Consider the following 16,365-nt stretch of genomic DNA (forward strand, 5'->3'; position numbering starts at 1 on the left):
TGTAACATCTCTTAACTAGTATTCCACGGAAAGAACTCATTCTGGGAAATCTTTTCTAGTGTATTATAAAGTCTTTGAGAGTAGGGAATCTCTTTTATCTTTGACTGTCCCATAGTGTCTAGCAAATTTCTTGTATGTAATAAGTGCTCACCGAATATAAGCTGAAATCAGTTTTATTGGCACCATGAACCATTTGGGCTCCCTAGGAATATAATTTATTATTCTGATTTTATAATTTGTTTTTTTGTGTGTCAACATGGGCAAGACATTTTTTGTTTCTTTTCTTAATTCCATGGTATATTATTCTATTTATAAGATAGTCATGAGGTTATAATAACTATGATGTACTGATAAAAGACATGAGAAGGGTTGGGGGCAAAGGAGTAATAATGTAAGGTGCTAAGTAAAATATCATATGGTATGTCGCATTTCTCTGAGATGATCTTATTTTTGTCTTGTCTAGTTTAGTGATGATTGCAGATGCTCTTGTTTATAGACAATTATATATATCTGTGCCAGATACCACATTGAGCATTTTACACATATTATCTCATTTTGTCTTTGTAAAACCCCCAAGAAGTAAGCGTTCTCATTCTTATTTTTTAAAATAAGGAAACTGAGACTTCAGTAACAAGGCACAGGGTTTCAGACTTGGTAAGCAGTAAGGCTGTTTCACACCGGAGCCCACTTTCTTCACCATCGTGCTAGGCTCACTCAGGGGGCTGAACTTGGGACCTCGTGGGCATCTCTCTCCCCATTCTTCACTGTCTCTGCTCAGTTGGACCATATTTCCCACCTGCTTACTAACGACAGTCTGTCGCTATGGGCAGCCTTCAGCGTTAAACTGTTTAGGTAACTGAAGCTCCTCTTCTCATTCCATTCCTTGACTACTTGGTGAGGTTGTGGGGAAGGCAGAGGAAACAGATCTGGAGCAGAAGCCTGTGCAATGCACTGAAGGTTTGTGTTTCTCCAGATTCATGTGCTGAAACTTAACCCTCAATTGAATGGCATTTGGAGGTGGGGTCTTTGGGAAGATTCGGGAAGCTCTGCACTCATGAATGAGATTAGTGCCCTGATAAAACAGGCTCAAAGGAACTCATTCTACATGTGAGGACCCAGCGAGAAGGCACCAGCTGTGACAGTAAGTGAGACCTCACCAGATACCAAATCTGCCAGTGCTTCATTCTTTGCCTTCCAACCTCCAGAAGTGTGAGAACTAAATTTCTGTTGTTTATAAGCCACCCAGTCTAGGGGACTTTGTTATATCAGCCTGAATAAATGAAGGGAGCCTATATCCTGGGCTTTTGCTATTTAAACATAGTTGAAATATAAACCCTACCCCGACAAACAGTCTGAAATATTTAGATTTACACACCAGGTAGATTCAGTGTGTAATGGATGTGATGTCTAAAATTTATACAGTTTGGGGGACTCTTTTTAAAAATGCAAAATTACAAACATAAAGTCCATTATGGAGCATAGGAATAGATTCTTGCGAGAGGCACTGAAGTTCACTCAAGTTCAAGATTTAGTAACTTCTGGTTATAGTCCCACCGTCTACCCCAAATGTAGAGTCCTACACCAGGGACTCTGCAAGTGTTGAAAAGTAGAAGACACTTTCCTTGTCCATAGTGAATTTAGCATTCTTATGCAAACATGGTTTGAGAAGAGTTACAAAGTAAATTGTCAGTGAGTGGCCATCGACTCAGTGCCCTGAAGAGATGCTGAGTGAAAATTGAGTAATTTACCAGATTAGATCATCTCTCTGCTAAGAATACCGCGAAGTCCCTTTAGACATGGGTGGTCACTTGTCCAAGTTAGAACGTAAGGAAAAGATGCCATAACTATATTAAGAATTGATAGACTTATGTTAGTCTCCATATTTGTAATTATGACATCTGGTATCACAAATGGAAATGCAGAGACTTGACTTTACATGGTCCTTACAGAGCAGTTTTGCTGTTTCAGGACAGAGGCAGTGGGTCTGGCTTTCCATGACCCACCTGCAAGTACACTCCTGTGGAAGATGACCTCATGCCTGTAGGAGATCTGTGACCTATTTGTGGGGCATCTCTGAAATGTCATGCTCTGACCTCTCAGGGTTTTCTTTCTAAGCCATTTACATTTATGGTCATCTAGCAAGCAGGATACCCATTACAGGACACTCCAACTCTCATTTCGAGAATGCTCCAGTGGCAATGTCCTCCAGGGATGCCTCAAAAGCAGATTATCTGCCCATATTCAAAGCTTTGCCCAGCCTCTTTCTAAATCTCCATGACCTTCAGAAAGGTCAAGGAAATGTTACAGAAGATGGATCAGATGCAACTGGAGGGTACAAGTAACTGTTCCCACTCCAGAGGGCATCACTGCAATTGTGCTATAGTTTGCTCATTTCACTCCCTCCACCAGAGTTTTCTTAAACCGTGAGTCTCCCAGGCTTGGCATGTATTCTGTGGACCTTTATTCATATTTGTAGGATTAATTTAATATTAAAAGAGGGGAGATAGAGAGATTGACATCAAGATTGTAGGCTCATAAAACATTCATCAAAACTTGGAGATTGCCTGGTTCACCTTCCATTTTACTTTATTTTTAAAAATTTTATTTGATTGCTTTTATGCTAAAAAGATGTAAGTCCAATCTGGCCATATTTTAGAACTTCGGAAAATGGAGAAAATCAAAAGAATATCATGCATCATCCTAATGTCCTATTATAGCCAATGTTATCAATTACCATATGCATGTTTTACCTACTTGTAATGGTAGCAATGAGAGAGCATTGTTCACTTTTATTTTTGTTTTTAAACTTAACAAGACAGATGAGGTCACTGAGGCCCTGGATCACACAACTGTGTAATATCCACCATACACAGTGGATAATATTGTTATCTTAACCAAAAATATGCATCTCAATTTCTTTTCTTTTTCTCCTGGGTCTCCCTTTCTTGAGCTCACTCAGTGGACAGGCTCTGAAATAAAACTACCTGAGTTTGACTACCCACCCATTCCCAAACAGTGTGGCATGAGGCAAGTTACTTAAACTTAGGCTGACTCTTTCCTCATCTGTAGTATAGGGTTGGTGTCAGAATCAATCAATACAATGAAAGTAAATACACCAATACTGGATTCATCCCTTGTTCCCATGGCCTTTGGTTTGAGCAGTTAGTCAGTAGGGAGCTCTGGCAGGTAATGGAAGGAGGAAGAAGAGTGAGGTCAGGGAGTTAATACCCTGGCCTCTCTTCCTGGCAAGTACCCTGGAGCTGGTTGTGTCCCCTGATTAAAGATCACTGCTTCTTTCAAGGCAGCCAACTCTAAAGAATTCTTTCTCACCAGGCTTAATAACTGCTTCTTCCCTTCCTTGTTCCTTGTGGCCTAGGGGTGCTATCAGCTTAACTGCAATTAAGCCCCAGCTTACTGTACCATCCCTTGTGGTTCCCCCAACACCCACACAGTGTAAACAGTCCCTTTGTTATAAACCCTCCTAGAATGTTCCTATTTTGAGTATACCATCTGTTTTCTGTTGGGACCCTGACTGATACAACATGTTAGTGTTACTTCATCGCCTTTTCAATGAAAAATGAAAGTACAGGTTTTAAAAGACACAAAATTAAGATGGTCTATTTAACTCTTGCACGATCTGGTATGAAAACTGCTAAGAAAACAAAGCTGGGCCTGCCGAGAGCAGGATGCAAACAGCCACAACGGTGCTTCCCATGTTCCGGATAAGAGCCTACGGACTTGGCATGTGTCGTACTATTCATCTTCATGGAAAGTCTGCAAGGTAGATATTAATGTTGTGGGACTTTTCCTTAGTTCAACTAAAGGCGGGGTCCTTGTCACACGGCCATGCAAAGTTAGGCTCACAGACAATTTGAAGAGTGAGAAAAATGGATTTATTGGGCAAAAAGGAAAAAACAGGGAAACAGAGACTCTTAGCGAGCGAGAGAGTGTGCTTCCTGCCCGTGGACTTCCCACCTCGCAAACTGAATTCCAGGTACCACACAGGAAGAGGAGGCGCCAGGCTCCTCCCCACCGCAAATGGTGCGGACTTCTGTGGCTCCTTCCCGGTGTGCTCCCCAGTCCACAGGCCAGTTGGAGTTTTGCGAGGGAACTCTTCCCACCTGGCTGTCTCAGTGACAGTATTTACATTTTGGAGGTGAGAAGAATTAAGATGCAAGCAAACTCATTAAGTCAGCAGGGGCGGGCCTGACTTCTGAGCTCCCTCAGAAGCTTTGCACCACTATACCAGCGGCTCTCAAAATGTGGTCCAGGCCAGCAGCACTGACTCCATCTGAGAAAGTGTTAGAAATGCAAATTTGGGGGCCCCACCCCAGGCTGACTGCAACATAAACTTTGGGCTTGGGGTCCAGTAGTTTTGTTTCCGCGATTCCTGCAGGTGATTTGGAGACATGCTAAAGTGAGAACAACTGCACCAGTTGGTGGTTTAATGGTTCCCCCTTCTCTACTGGATTTGTTTTGAGGTCACTTTGAGAGCTGGGAATTACACTCGGGATGTCACATCTTGATAAGACAATACAAGTAACCATTATTGTGCAGTTCCTTAGAATTTACAAAATGCTTTCATGTCCGTTACCTTTTTTGAGGCAGTGAATTCCATGGCTAAGTGAACGGAACTCTCCTAAACCGTGTCAGTTGGAAAACCAACTCTGTTCTCTTGAAAGTCAGTTCTCTAAGCTGTAAACTTCAGCTTCCTCGTCTGGAAAGTGAGGATCATCATAGTGGGCGCCTACTAGGATTGCTGGGAGGATTAAAGAAGAAACTCACATGCAACACAATGCTGGACACATAATAGACACCCCATCAATGCTGCGATTATTTTCATGAAAATCTTGAGAAGTGGGGATTCTTAAAGGTGAGAAAACACCTGCTCAGGCATGCCGACCTGTCTAAAGTGGAGCTGAGAGTCAAAATCAGATCTCCTGAATGTAAGTCCTTCTTCTTTTTTCATACTCCTTCTGAAGCTGCCTTGAAAGTTTAGTTCTTGCAATGTCCTAGTTAACTGATGGATGATGACTCTGAAAGATAATATGCCCGAGGAGTATTTGAGGACTCAACTATGTCTTCAGCCCATACGAGTAACATTCCCCTCAGAGTCTCCAACCAGATTCTGTCCAGTCCACCTCCCTCCCAGGTGTCTGGTGAGCCTCAGAGCATCATTTCTGAGGTTTGCCCTTTTCCCGTCCTGCTCTGCTCTCTATGGTGACTTCTCATACCCCAGGCACACTTTCTCCTGGAGAAAGTAGAGAGCTATGAGCCAACGGTCACAGAGAAAATGGTTCATTTGGCCTCTTCAGTCCAAGAGACTTCCAGAACTATTGAGAGGGGGGCCAAAAAGGAATGGAAAAGTTAATAACTTCCTTATTTTAAAGCTAAACATTTATAAACTTATCACGTGTGCTTTTCCTCATGGAGGATTAACAGCCTGACAAGGTTGAACTTTGAAAGAAAAGCCATTTGTGACTTACGGGGGAGCTAGCGGGGAAAAAAAAAAAAAGGTCTTGACTTTAAAAACAAAACAAAACAAAAAATGCCCAAGCAAACCCAAACACGTTAATTTTTCTCAGGCCTGTAACTCAGAAAGGGCACTTCCACTTTGGTTGAAACTTTGCAAATGACTCTCCTCTGAGTCAAAGTGAGGTGGGAGCAAGAGGCCTCCTGCAAAGAATTGGTCCAGCAATATTTATAAGAGTTGGAAATAAAGGTCCAGAGGGGAATTGTTCTCAAAGCCTGAAATGATGGAACTGTTCCTGGCAATTCCTTCCTTTATTTCCAATATCCCAAGGCAATTATGGTAACGTTTCACCAAATCTGACCAACCTCTTTTCAAATTCCCAGTGATTTACATAAGAGTTTGAAATTGAGCTTACTTTTATAGGGATTTCAAAGCAAGTTAATAACATAAATAAGGCGTTAGGAAGTGGTGTTAAGGACAGAAGTGCCTCTGACATTAGAGTTTGTGTCCCAGAATTTATTAGCTGTACGCCTCTGGGCAGATTACTTCTTAAGATGTCAGTTGCCTCCTTTGTAAAGTGGGATAATTACAATGCACTGTTGTTAGACTCAAATGGGAACAGTCTGATCTGATAAAAGTTAGTTATTCCCATTACTATTCGTAAAAACAAGCATTGGAAATTGTTTTGGAATCAACAGTGAAATGCTAGGTACATAGCATTATTTCTGTGAAAGCAAGCCCCTCAGGAGCTCTATTCAACAACAATTTTTAAACCTGAATTTCGTGGTTAATCATACTTAAAAGAAACTATTTTTATCCAGCAGAACTACTTTATTATATATGTTCAGATTTTAAAGTTTCATTAATTTATTAATTCAGATTTTAGAGAATGCAGAATTCCTTCCCCCACTTCCTCTGGTCTACAATAATGAGAATTTGTGTATGTACTATTTTTGTCATCTTGGGACCTCCCAAGGTGCTGGAAGAGGGAGCAACATGAATTCAATGTATCACCATCACTATTAGCATTTCTGGTATTATTTGTCAAGGTGGGGTTATTGTTTCTGGCCCCATAAACTTTACAACAGGAGGGGCAGATGGAAGAATCAAACCTGAGCGGTCAGATGGGCACAGCTAACAGCACACAAGGGCACAAGGGAGACTTTGCATGGGAGGCAAAAAGGAAAGATTTGTGGTCAGGGTAGTTGGTTTGGATGGAGTTTGTTAGGCTAAAAATTAAGTAGGGTTCTAGAGGAGATGAGTGACATCAGAAGGGGTACTGCCTATTTTACAGAAATGACTCGTCCATGAGAAAAGGCAAAGAACCTCGGTAGAAAACCTGAATCGTTTATTATAGTGTTATGTCTACAATTTATGGTCAGAGTCAGTTTGACTCTCGTCTTTACAGAGAAAATAACACTTGATAACTCTGAATCCAAACTGAAGGGGGAAATGTAGTAAGTAGCAGGGAAATAGTGGTGGGGCACAGGAAAATTGTAAGTGAGCTTCTAAACATAATCGTGCTCCAAACTGTCAAACATCAAAACTAGTGTGTTTTTTATCCAAAGTGCTTGAAGCTGTTTCATAAATTCCCTAGCACCTCATTATTTGGGTAGAGTTTCTAAATTTTGGGTTTTTTAAAATGCAGTTTTGTTATTTTTAAGTGCTTGAGACACCTGGAAGAAGAAACTGATCCCTCCAGGTTGTGACTTAGTATTTTTCAAACCTCAGAATACATCTCGTTAGTGGGTCACGAAATCAGTATGTATGGGTTGGGCTAGACTATTTTTTGTATTCTTAATTTGGGACATTTTTCATGTATTATTTGTTATTTGATCATATCAATATCATTTTGATACTTATTGCATCATCGACTATACAAGTATTATGTTGTGAATTTTTCAATTTGCTTATATACGTGCAGTTTCACACATCTGTCTATTGTGTGTGCATACCAGAATGTAATGTAAAATATATTTCTTACCATAGGTCATGGTAAAAACAAGTTTGACTTTCTTTATGCAAAGAACACTTGAACATTAATTTATTAGTGGTTTGAATAAACAGTTCTAAAAATAGACTGTATTATTTAGTTTAAACAGTGCCACTACAAACTCATTTACACTCTTATTATGTGTACTTGGCCCAGCCCAATGCTGTGCAGCTGGCATAAGAACCACCTGGGGAATGTTTCCAAAGCCTGTGTTCTAAGGCTCTGCCTAGCTCAGTAGGTCTGGGGTGATTTCCAGGAATCCGTAGTTTTAAAAACAAGTACCTCAGGTGACTCTGACAGATTGCTTGGGTAGTACATCACTAGTGCAGGAAACAATTTCTTTGGTTGATGGGGGGCGGTGATAAAGTAAGCATTATCCTGGTGCCCTTCCAAATTTTTTTTAAGTTGATTTGAGAATGTCCAAGTTAATAAGCTTCAACTCTAAAAGTGATGCCATTTACAGATAAATGAAGCAAAACCTGAAGAGAAGGACTTAGGTTTAAGACCAAGGACTTGAGACCAAGGACTCTAGTTATGCCCAGGGAATTTTGCAAACCTGCCCACAATCTCTACCCCTTGATAAATCTTTTCACGTTTTACTTTAGCCAACACATTTTCAGTTAGTTTGCATTTTGAATGATTTATATTTTTTCGTAAGTTTCATGGGAGAGAAAGATGATGGAAAAGAAACAGGAAAGAGTATAAAACAGCAGTTTGTGCAGACAATGTGATGCAAGTAAATTTGAAAAGCATTGTAGAAAAATGCCGAAAAACCCAACCAGGCTGTAAATGACAAACTGTGATCTTTCTGTATTTCTAAATCTACATCTGTTAAAAGTTGTTTTCTTACTGAAGCCTAACATTGGCTATCATGGGCTTTCATTTAGTTTTCTTTTTTCTTCCTCCTTCCCTCTCCTCCATCCCTCCCTCCCTCCCCTTGTTCCCTCCCTCCTTCCCCTTGTTCCCTCCCTCCCTCCCTTCCTTTCTCTCTCTCTCTCTCTCTCTCTCTTTTGTAAACTAGTTCAACCATTGTGGAAAACAGTATGGCGATTCCTCAAGGATCTAGAACTAGAAATAATATATGACCCAGCCACCCCATTACTGGGTATATACCCAAAGCATTATAAATCATGCTGCTATAAAGACACATGCACACGTATGTTTATTGCGGCACTATTCACAATAGCAAAGACTTGGAATCAACCCAAATGTCCATCATTGACAGAGTGGATTAAGAAAATGTGGCACATATACACCATGGAACACTATGCAGCCATAAAAAAGGATGAGTTCGTGTCCTTTGTAGGGACATGGATGCAGCTGGAAACCATCATTCTCAGCAAACTATCGCAAGAACAGAAAACCAAACACCGCATGTTCCCACTCACAGGTGGGAATTGAACAATGAGATCACTTGGACACGGGAAGGGGAACATCACACACTGGGGCCTATCATGGGGAGGGGGAAGGGGGGAGGGATGGCATTGGGAATTATACCTGATGTAAATGACGAGTTGATGGGTGCTGACGAGTTGATGGGTGCCGCACACCAACATGGCACATGTATACATATGTAACAAACTTGCACGTTATGCACAAGTACCTTAGAACTTAAAGTATAATAAAAATAAATAAATAAATAAAATAAAATAAAATAAAAAGATTTGTAGGCCAGGTACAGTGACTCAAGCCTATAATCCTAGCACATTGGGAGGCCGAGATGGGTGGGTCACCTGAGGTCAGAAGTTCGAGATCAGCCTGGCCAACATGGTGAAACCCCGTCTCTACTAAAAATACAAAAAAAATAGCTGGGTGTGGTGGTGCATGCCTGTAACCCCAGCTACTTGGGAGGCTGAGGCAGGAGAATCACTTGCACCTGAGAGGCAGAGGTTGCAATGAGCCAAGATTGTGCCACTGCAGTCCAGTCTGGGTGACAGAGGGAGACTCCGTTTCCAAAAAAAAAAAAAAGATTTGTGGTCAGGGTAGTTGGTCTGGATGGAGTTTTTTAGGCTAAAAATTAAGTAGGGTTCTAGAGGAGATGAGTAACATCAGAAGGGGTACTGCCTATTTTACAGAAATGACTCACAATGAGAAAAGGTAAAGAACATCAGGAGAAAGCCGAAATCATTTATTATAGTGTTATGTCTACAATCTATGGTCAGAGTCATTTCAAAATAACATTTCAAATAATACTAATTACATATCTAGTCGCTGTCTGCATTGATACAAGAAAACCAATAATCTTAATAACATTCCTACTTGCTGCTAATCTGCAGTGAATTTTTATTAGGCATGTGCTTTGGATCGTATACTGTTCTTAGGATGCGGTGGTAAATAAGATGAGCAAGGTCTCTGTCGGCGTGGCATTTACTGTCTAAGTGGGGAGACTGATAACGGACAGTCAAGATAGCAGCAGATAATGGTGACCACTTTGAAGATGACAAAATAGGATAATGCCATAGAGTGTTGGGGAGTCATTAGGGAAACCTTCTGCCCGGGGGACAATGTCATAGTGAGGACAATACCACAAATGAGGACTGGGCAGAAGGACCTGTGTAAAAGCAGCTGTCACATTAGTCAGGCTTCCCACTTCCTTGTTTAGTTTATCCAGTACATACTTGCAGGGTGTAACAGTTGGCATGGTCCAGCTGTTGGGGCAACTTTCAACACGGCAGGGTGAGAAGGCATCAAATAAATAGTCATTTGAACACTCTTGCAAACAGTGCGAGTGAGATGTGGATGATGCGCTTAAAGGTTAGAACTCAGGAACCCAGTTGACACTGAAGGATTAGTGAGATTTCAAATGAAGTTAAGAGTTTAACAAATGAGCAAATGGATTTTAGGTAATGGGTGCCAGATTCCTCACTGTCAGAGAAAAAAGTTATCAATAAGTAACTTTTTTAAGTGGAAGAAAGCTAGAATAAACCCCGTGGTGCTGGATTCATGCCAGGACAAGAGACAGTATTAACTCATGTTTGTGTATAGACATGTATATGTATGCACACATACCTACAGATAGATACAGATATGTGTCCATACATGGTTCACTTTTTACATATGCTCTAGCTGAGTTTGCTGAGGTGGTCTAGAAGCAATGACACCTCAGTAGCAAGGAGTACAGCCAGTATCCAGATCTTGGTTACTATTAATATATATCATTCTCCAATGAAAGGAACTACAGCTCCTTGGAGACATGTCTGCTGATAGGGCTGGGGCAAGATGAGCTTGGAGTATAATGTACTGCCAGAAAGCCTGAAAGCACTAAAAGATTTAAAAAGAAAGAAAGGAAGAAAAGAAGAAAGGGAAAGAGGGCAGTAGGAAAGAAGAAAACTAGAGACATGTTAAAAGGACACGGGTCAATCTGAAAGAACTTCCAATGGCCAAAATTGAAGCACTCTGAGCAAGAAAGAAATAACATAGCATTGAATTATAACCCAAAGTCTAAAAAATATATACATGGAAATCCATATTGATATAAATAAATATAAGGTGGGGAAGGGGCCTATCTTTCTTACAGGAGCATTCCAAATAATATACATAGACACCCTCTTCAGGAGATGGAGCTTAATTCCCCTCCTCTTGTGGCTTGAACCTAGTGACTGCCTTCTAAAAAATAGAATATGAACATGGAACTGTTGTAACTTTACAGTGGTGAAAGCTGGAAATCAATACCTTAACCATGTAAGTGATCAACGTTAACATTGCCAGTGGTAAGTCATGCTGAGACCATATGTATTCATCTGTTCTCACCCTGCTAATAAAGACATACCTGAGAATGGGTAATTTATAACGGAAAGAGGTTTAATGGACTCACAGTTCCACATGGCTGGGGGCATCTCACAATCATGAAGGAAGGTGAATGAGGAGCAAAGTCATGTTTTACATGGCGGCAGGCAAGAGAGCTTGGGTAGGGGGACTCCCTTTTATAAAACCATCAGATCTCATGAGACTTATTCCTTATCACCAGAACAGCATAAGAAAGACCCACCCCCATGATTCAGTTACTTCCTACAGGGTCTCTCGCACTACACGTGGGAATTATGGGAGATACAATTCAAGATGAGATTTGGGTGGGGACATAGCCAAACCATTTCACCACATATCTGCAGATATGTGATAAGAAGGCACTTCTCTTGTGATAGTCATTCCCCAAACCTATAACTCTAGTCTAATAATGTGGAAAACATCAGATAAATCCAAATTGAGGGACATTCTATAAAATCCCTCATTAGTACTTTTAAGAACTGTCAGGGTTATGAAAAACAAAGAAAGACTGAGAAACTGCTCCAGATTGAAAGAGACTAAGGAAACAGGATAACTAAATGCAATGTGGTATCTTCAAGCAGAAATAGAATATGAATGGGAAAACTGGTGAAATAGCAATGAAGTCTATGGCTTAGTTAACAGTGAGGGTAAAAAATCAAGAAAAAAACCCCAAAAGATTAAGAAGGAGAGGCATCTTAGAAAGTGGATAACACCATATTGCCTTTCAAAAGGAAACTGACCTCCAGCAGATACTTGCAAGTTGTTAGGGGGCTGAACCACCCTTATGTTCTATTTACCCACGGAATATGCCAGCCTTTGGAATAGAGATCGGGCAGAGGCAGGCTGCTCCTCAGAATACTCAGGGGGCCTCTGAGTCTGCCTTGTACAGGTGTAAGACAAGTCCCTAGGCCAAGCTCACTGTTACCGAGCTACACAGGGAAGGACATGAAGTTTTAATGCATGTGAGCGGTGTGTGACAGTGTGTATCTGGAAATGAGGAGTTCTGGGCTGATGAGCTGCTGCGTCCAGCCCTGCTGGGTCTTTCCTATTCAATATCTTCCTGCATACACAGACACCACAGGGCTGTACTTATTTGCAAATAAATAGCCTAATGTTATTTAGCCTTTCCTGTTTGCCTGTTCATTTCTCTCTTTGCAAATAAGCGAATAGCTCCTACAGGGCAGGAAAAGTATACATACAGCCTTGGATCTCCTTTAATATGGAGAAACCAGTGCCTGTGAATTTCCTGACCACACCCATAGTCTTGGCTTCAGCAAGTTGACCACTAGCTAGATTTTTCTAAGATCAACATTTTTCTCTCTGAGTTTATTAAAATACAAAAGTGCATTATGTTATTTATATTTAAAATAGTACATTGGAGAAATTGGAACTTTAAAGACAAGAGCCTTGTTGAGGGTCACAGAGAGAGTCTACAAATGAGTAAGGAACACATTTCCTGAATGCTGAATCCACTCTCCAAACCCCTACTCCACCTTTCTTTGCATTTGTAGGTGAGGATTATCCATCTTTCCTGGGGTTTCTATGACTTGCTTTTCCCAGTGGCTTTTCAAAGATACATGTTCAGTAGGAAGAGATTATATGTTTCAGGTCCCCAGCCCTATGGTAGGGCTCCTTGGGTGTCAAATGCTATTAGATGCAACAATAATAATAATGATGACGATGGTGCTGGTGGTGGTAATGATGATGGTGATAATGGAGCCCACAGAACTTTGTTACAAAGCCATTGCTGTTATTATTATCACATTGGCTGCAGCACAAAGAATGATTTCAAGTGCTGCAGCCCAGGAAGAATTTCATTCCCTTCCCACTTTGAGGAGCCAGAGAGAAGCCTAACAAAAAGATGTTGAAAGCAACCCCTCCATGTGGTCCCACATCACAATACAGGCTGCAGAGCTCTAAAAGGAAGTCATCTCAGCAATTTGTCACTGTCATCATGTCTCCATGGCCAGTGTAGCGCTTGATCATTTGCAAAGCTCTTAAGGCTGCAGGGCAGAAATGAAGGAAGGGGCAAAGGGAATGGCCACACTCAGGAAAAGCTGGAGGTTCAAGACTCCAGATTGAGATCTAACAATAGTTGTAGAGTTTTCAGCAATAACTACAACTTCTCTTCCTATGTGTTTTGTGAGGGTACTTTGTTATTCTGTGATAACAAGAACTGCCCTAAATCTCACTCATGCTGTAGGTCCACTGTGTGCCATCAGGGGACTCTGCTCCATTTCATCCTCACCCCCAGATCTGGGCTGATGGGGGGTCCACCATCTGGAACATCTCTAGATGAAGAAGTAGAGAGATGAGAAGACACCAAGAAGTGCGCACTGGCTCATAAATGTTTTCATCATCTGCAGCTGACACACGTTACTTCTGCATGCGTGGTACTGGCCACTGTACCTGGCTTCATGTGGTGGGGAAGTGCTGTCTCTACTATGGCAGATGGAGAGAAGAACAGCAAATGTCCTCTTATCCTGTGTGTGTGAGACAGGTAGCGCAATAGGCAAGCTGGGGTGCAGATACCGCATGTTGCATTGGCACCCAGTCTTAGAACGTTTCTACTTCGGCTCCTTTTCTACAGAGTCTGGAAAACTAAACAATGGACTTTCCAGCGAATCTTGTATCACAGGTTGCCAAATGCAGGTTCTGGAGACATAAAATGTAGGCAGCAGTATGATGGGTGGGCATCTCTTACTTAAGAAAGACAAAGGCTGGGAGGCTGAGGCGGGCGGATCACGAGGTCAGGAGATCGAGACCATCCTGGCGAATACGGTGAAACCCCATCTCTACTAAAAATACAAAAAAATTAGCTGGGCGTGGTGGCGGGCGCCTGTAGTTCCAGCTTCTAGGGAGGCTGAGGCAGGAGAATGGCGTGAACCCGGGAGGTGGCAGAGCTTGCAGTGAGCCAAGATTGCGCCACTGCACTCCAGCCTGGGTGACAGAGCGAGACTCTGTCTCAAAAAAAAAAAAAAAAAAAAAAGAGAAAGACAAAGGCTCAGGAGGAGGAATCCTTACTTGTCCATTTGTTCTTGTAGGAAACACGGACGCCACACCTGAAAGGCAGTAGTCATTTTGTTAATCACCCGAGGCAAGATCAGAAAAAAACTAAAAGAATTGCAGAGATGCTGACGTTGATAACTTCAAGCTACTGAACCAAGGTCAATAGCCACTTCTCTCTAGATTTCTTGTAATGTGATACAAAGAAACCCATTTGTTCTGTTACTTGGAGTAAAATGTATTCCTAACCGTTAGAGAAGCAGGAAGAACTGGAGATCACAAGGCTGTCATTTAGCAGATTAGAAAACTGAGGCCTAAGAAGTTAAATGACATACACAAGTCTCCCAGAAAAATGAGCAGACATGCTGGTCTAGGGACTGGAAATACGTGGTTCTTTGATGGCACTTGTTTTTGTTGCTATTGTTGTTGTTTTGTTTTGTTTTACTTTCTCTGGGTCCAAACCAACTCTGCCATAACACTGACAGACATATTTTATGTAATTTTTGCATTAATTTTCCCATCCCTAATCTCTGTAGCCCGTTCTAGCCTTCCCCTCACACCAGAATCTTTCCAATCAGATTGAAAATCCACCTACAGAAGAAACACCATCTTCCCAGTCAGAAACCAAGCCAGCTATGGCTACCTTCCCATCAGGCAAACGTGATCAGTCTGAGACAGGATGTGTCGTATCCCCTGAGAAGTTTTCCACTTTCAAATTACCACTCGGATGTCAAGGGCAAGAAGAAAAGGCATCTGAAGTCAGCGTGCTGAGGTGTAGCTCTGCCACGACAGCGCATGCAATATAGCGGGGAATCATAATTGATTTCTAATGGCAGAGAACATTTAACCCGGCGGCGCGCAGAGAGAGGAACGGAACGAGGAGGAGAAAAGAAGCTGAGCTCCAACTCCCACTTAAAAACTTCTTGAAGTCTAAATTAATTTGGTCCTATCTCACTTACAGGGAAAGTATCTATTTCACTTGCAGCTAAAGTGAGCGTTTGCTTAACCTCTTGGGGGATAGGCTATAGCTGCACGTAGACCTTTGCAAGAAGTGGCACGGTTATCCAATTTCCCTCTAATTGCTCTAACAAGGATGAATTAGGACTTTCATCAGCAGGACTGAGTGATCAGTTTGGAGTCAGCCATGGGCGGTGAAGCTGGTTATTAAACAAAACTACAGTGTTAACTCCTAATAATACACAGTGAGGGCAAATTAAGCAGAAGACAAATATGCCACACTGGTGACACTGGAGAATATGTTCTCTCGACTTTATATTTTAAAGTGATGCTATTATTAGTGCCGTCTAAGTTCATTTCTGAGGCATAATAGGGAAGTAAATGTTCACTTGAGCTTTCTATGTAGTTAAAAAGAAACCATCTGACAAGGGAACACGGTATACTGTTTAAATGCCCACTCGGACTAGGCTCCACTTTGAGATACATTAATTATTCCAATAACATCGCCTTAGGAGAGCGGACAGAAAGCCTGGGCAACACTGTAGTCCCCTGATAATTATTGCTGGCTGAGGAGGACTGTGGCTACCACTGGCTTTGCTGTCTTTGCTCAAAATGTCACTGTGCTTATCTAAGGTAGCATAAAATAAAACACTTCTATTTCCACCCAGTTTATCTCCAGCTATACTACCCTGTCACTGACTCCCTTTCGCAAGTATAAGTTACAGCAGACATGCTGACTCTGGAAAGACAGGGCTATTGAAAATGCAATTTGAGTTAAATAAATTGATCATATATCATGAGAGTGGAGGAGGAGAGAGAGAACTATTTTCGCGTCTCATCAAAAGCTCAGAAGCCTATTCTGGTAGAACCTTGTTAATTTGCAGTAAGGGCTAGGATCGACTTGACTAATTACTGAGCAGTGAGCAGCCTGGATTAGAGGCTATAGGAGCAAACACAATTTAGTAAGTTGGGATCGTGCATCAAACAAATGGACTTTATTGTACAATTAAAAACCTACTTGAACACTGCCTGGAATGAAATCCAATCGCGGAATAAGTGCTTTCGCAATAACACTTTCCAGGGTGTGGTCTCGTGACGAGCACAGTACCCTTGAAAGCCAGAGTCTCTGCAGGCTAGACTTGGCCCAAGCATTGAATCCCTGTTGACCTTC

This window comes from Macaca thibetana, chromosome 14 (genome assembly GCF_024542745.1).
Source record: "Macaca thibetana thibetana isolate TM-01 chromosome 14, ASM2454274v1, whole genome shotgun sequence".
NCBI lineage: Eukaryota > Metazoa > Chordata > Mammalia > Primates > Cercopithecidae > Macaca > Macaca thibetana.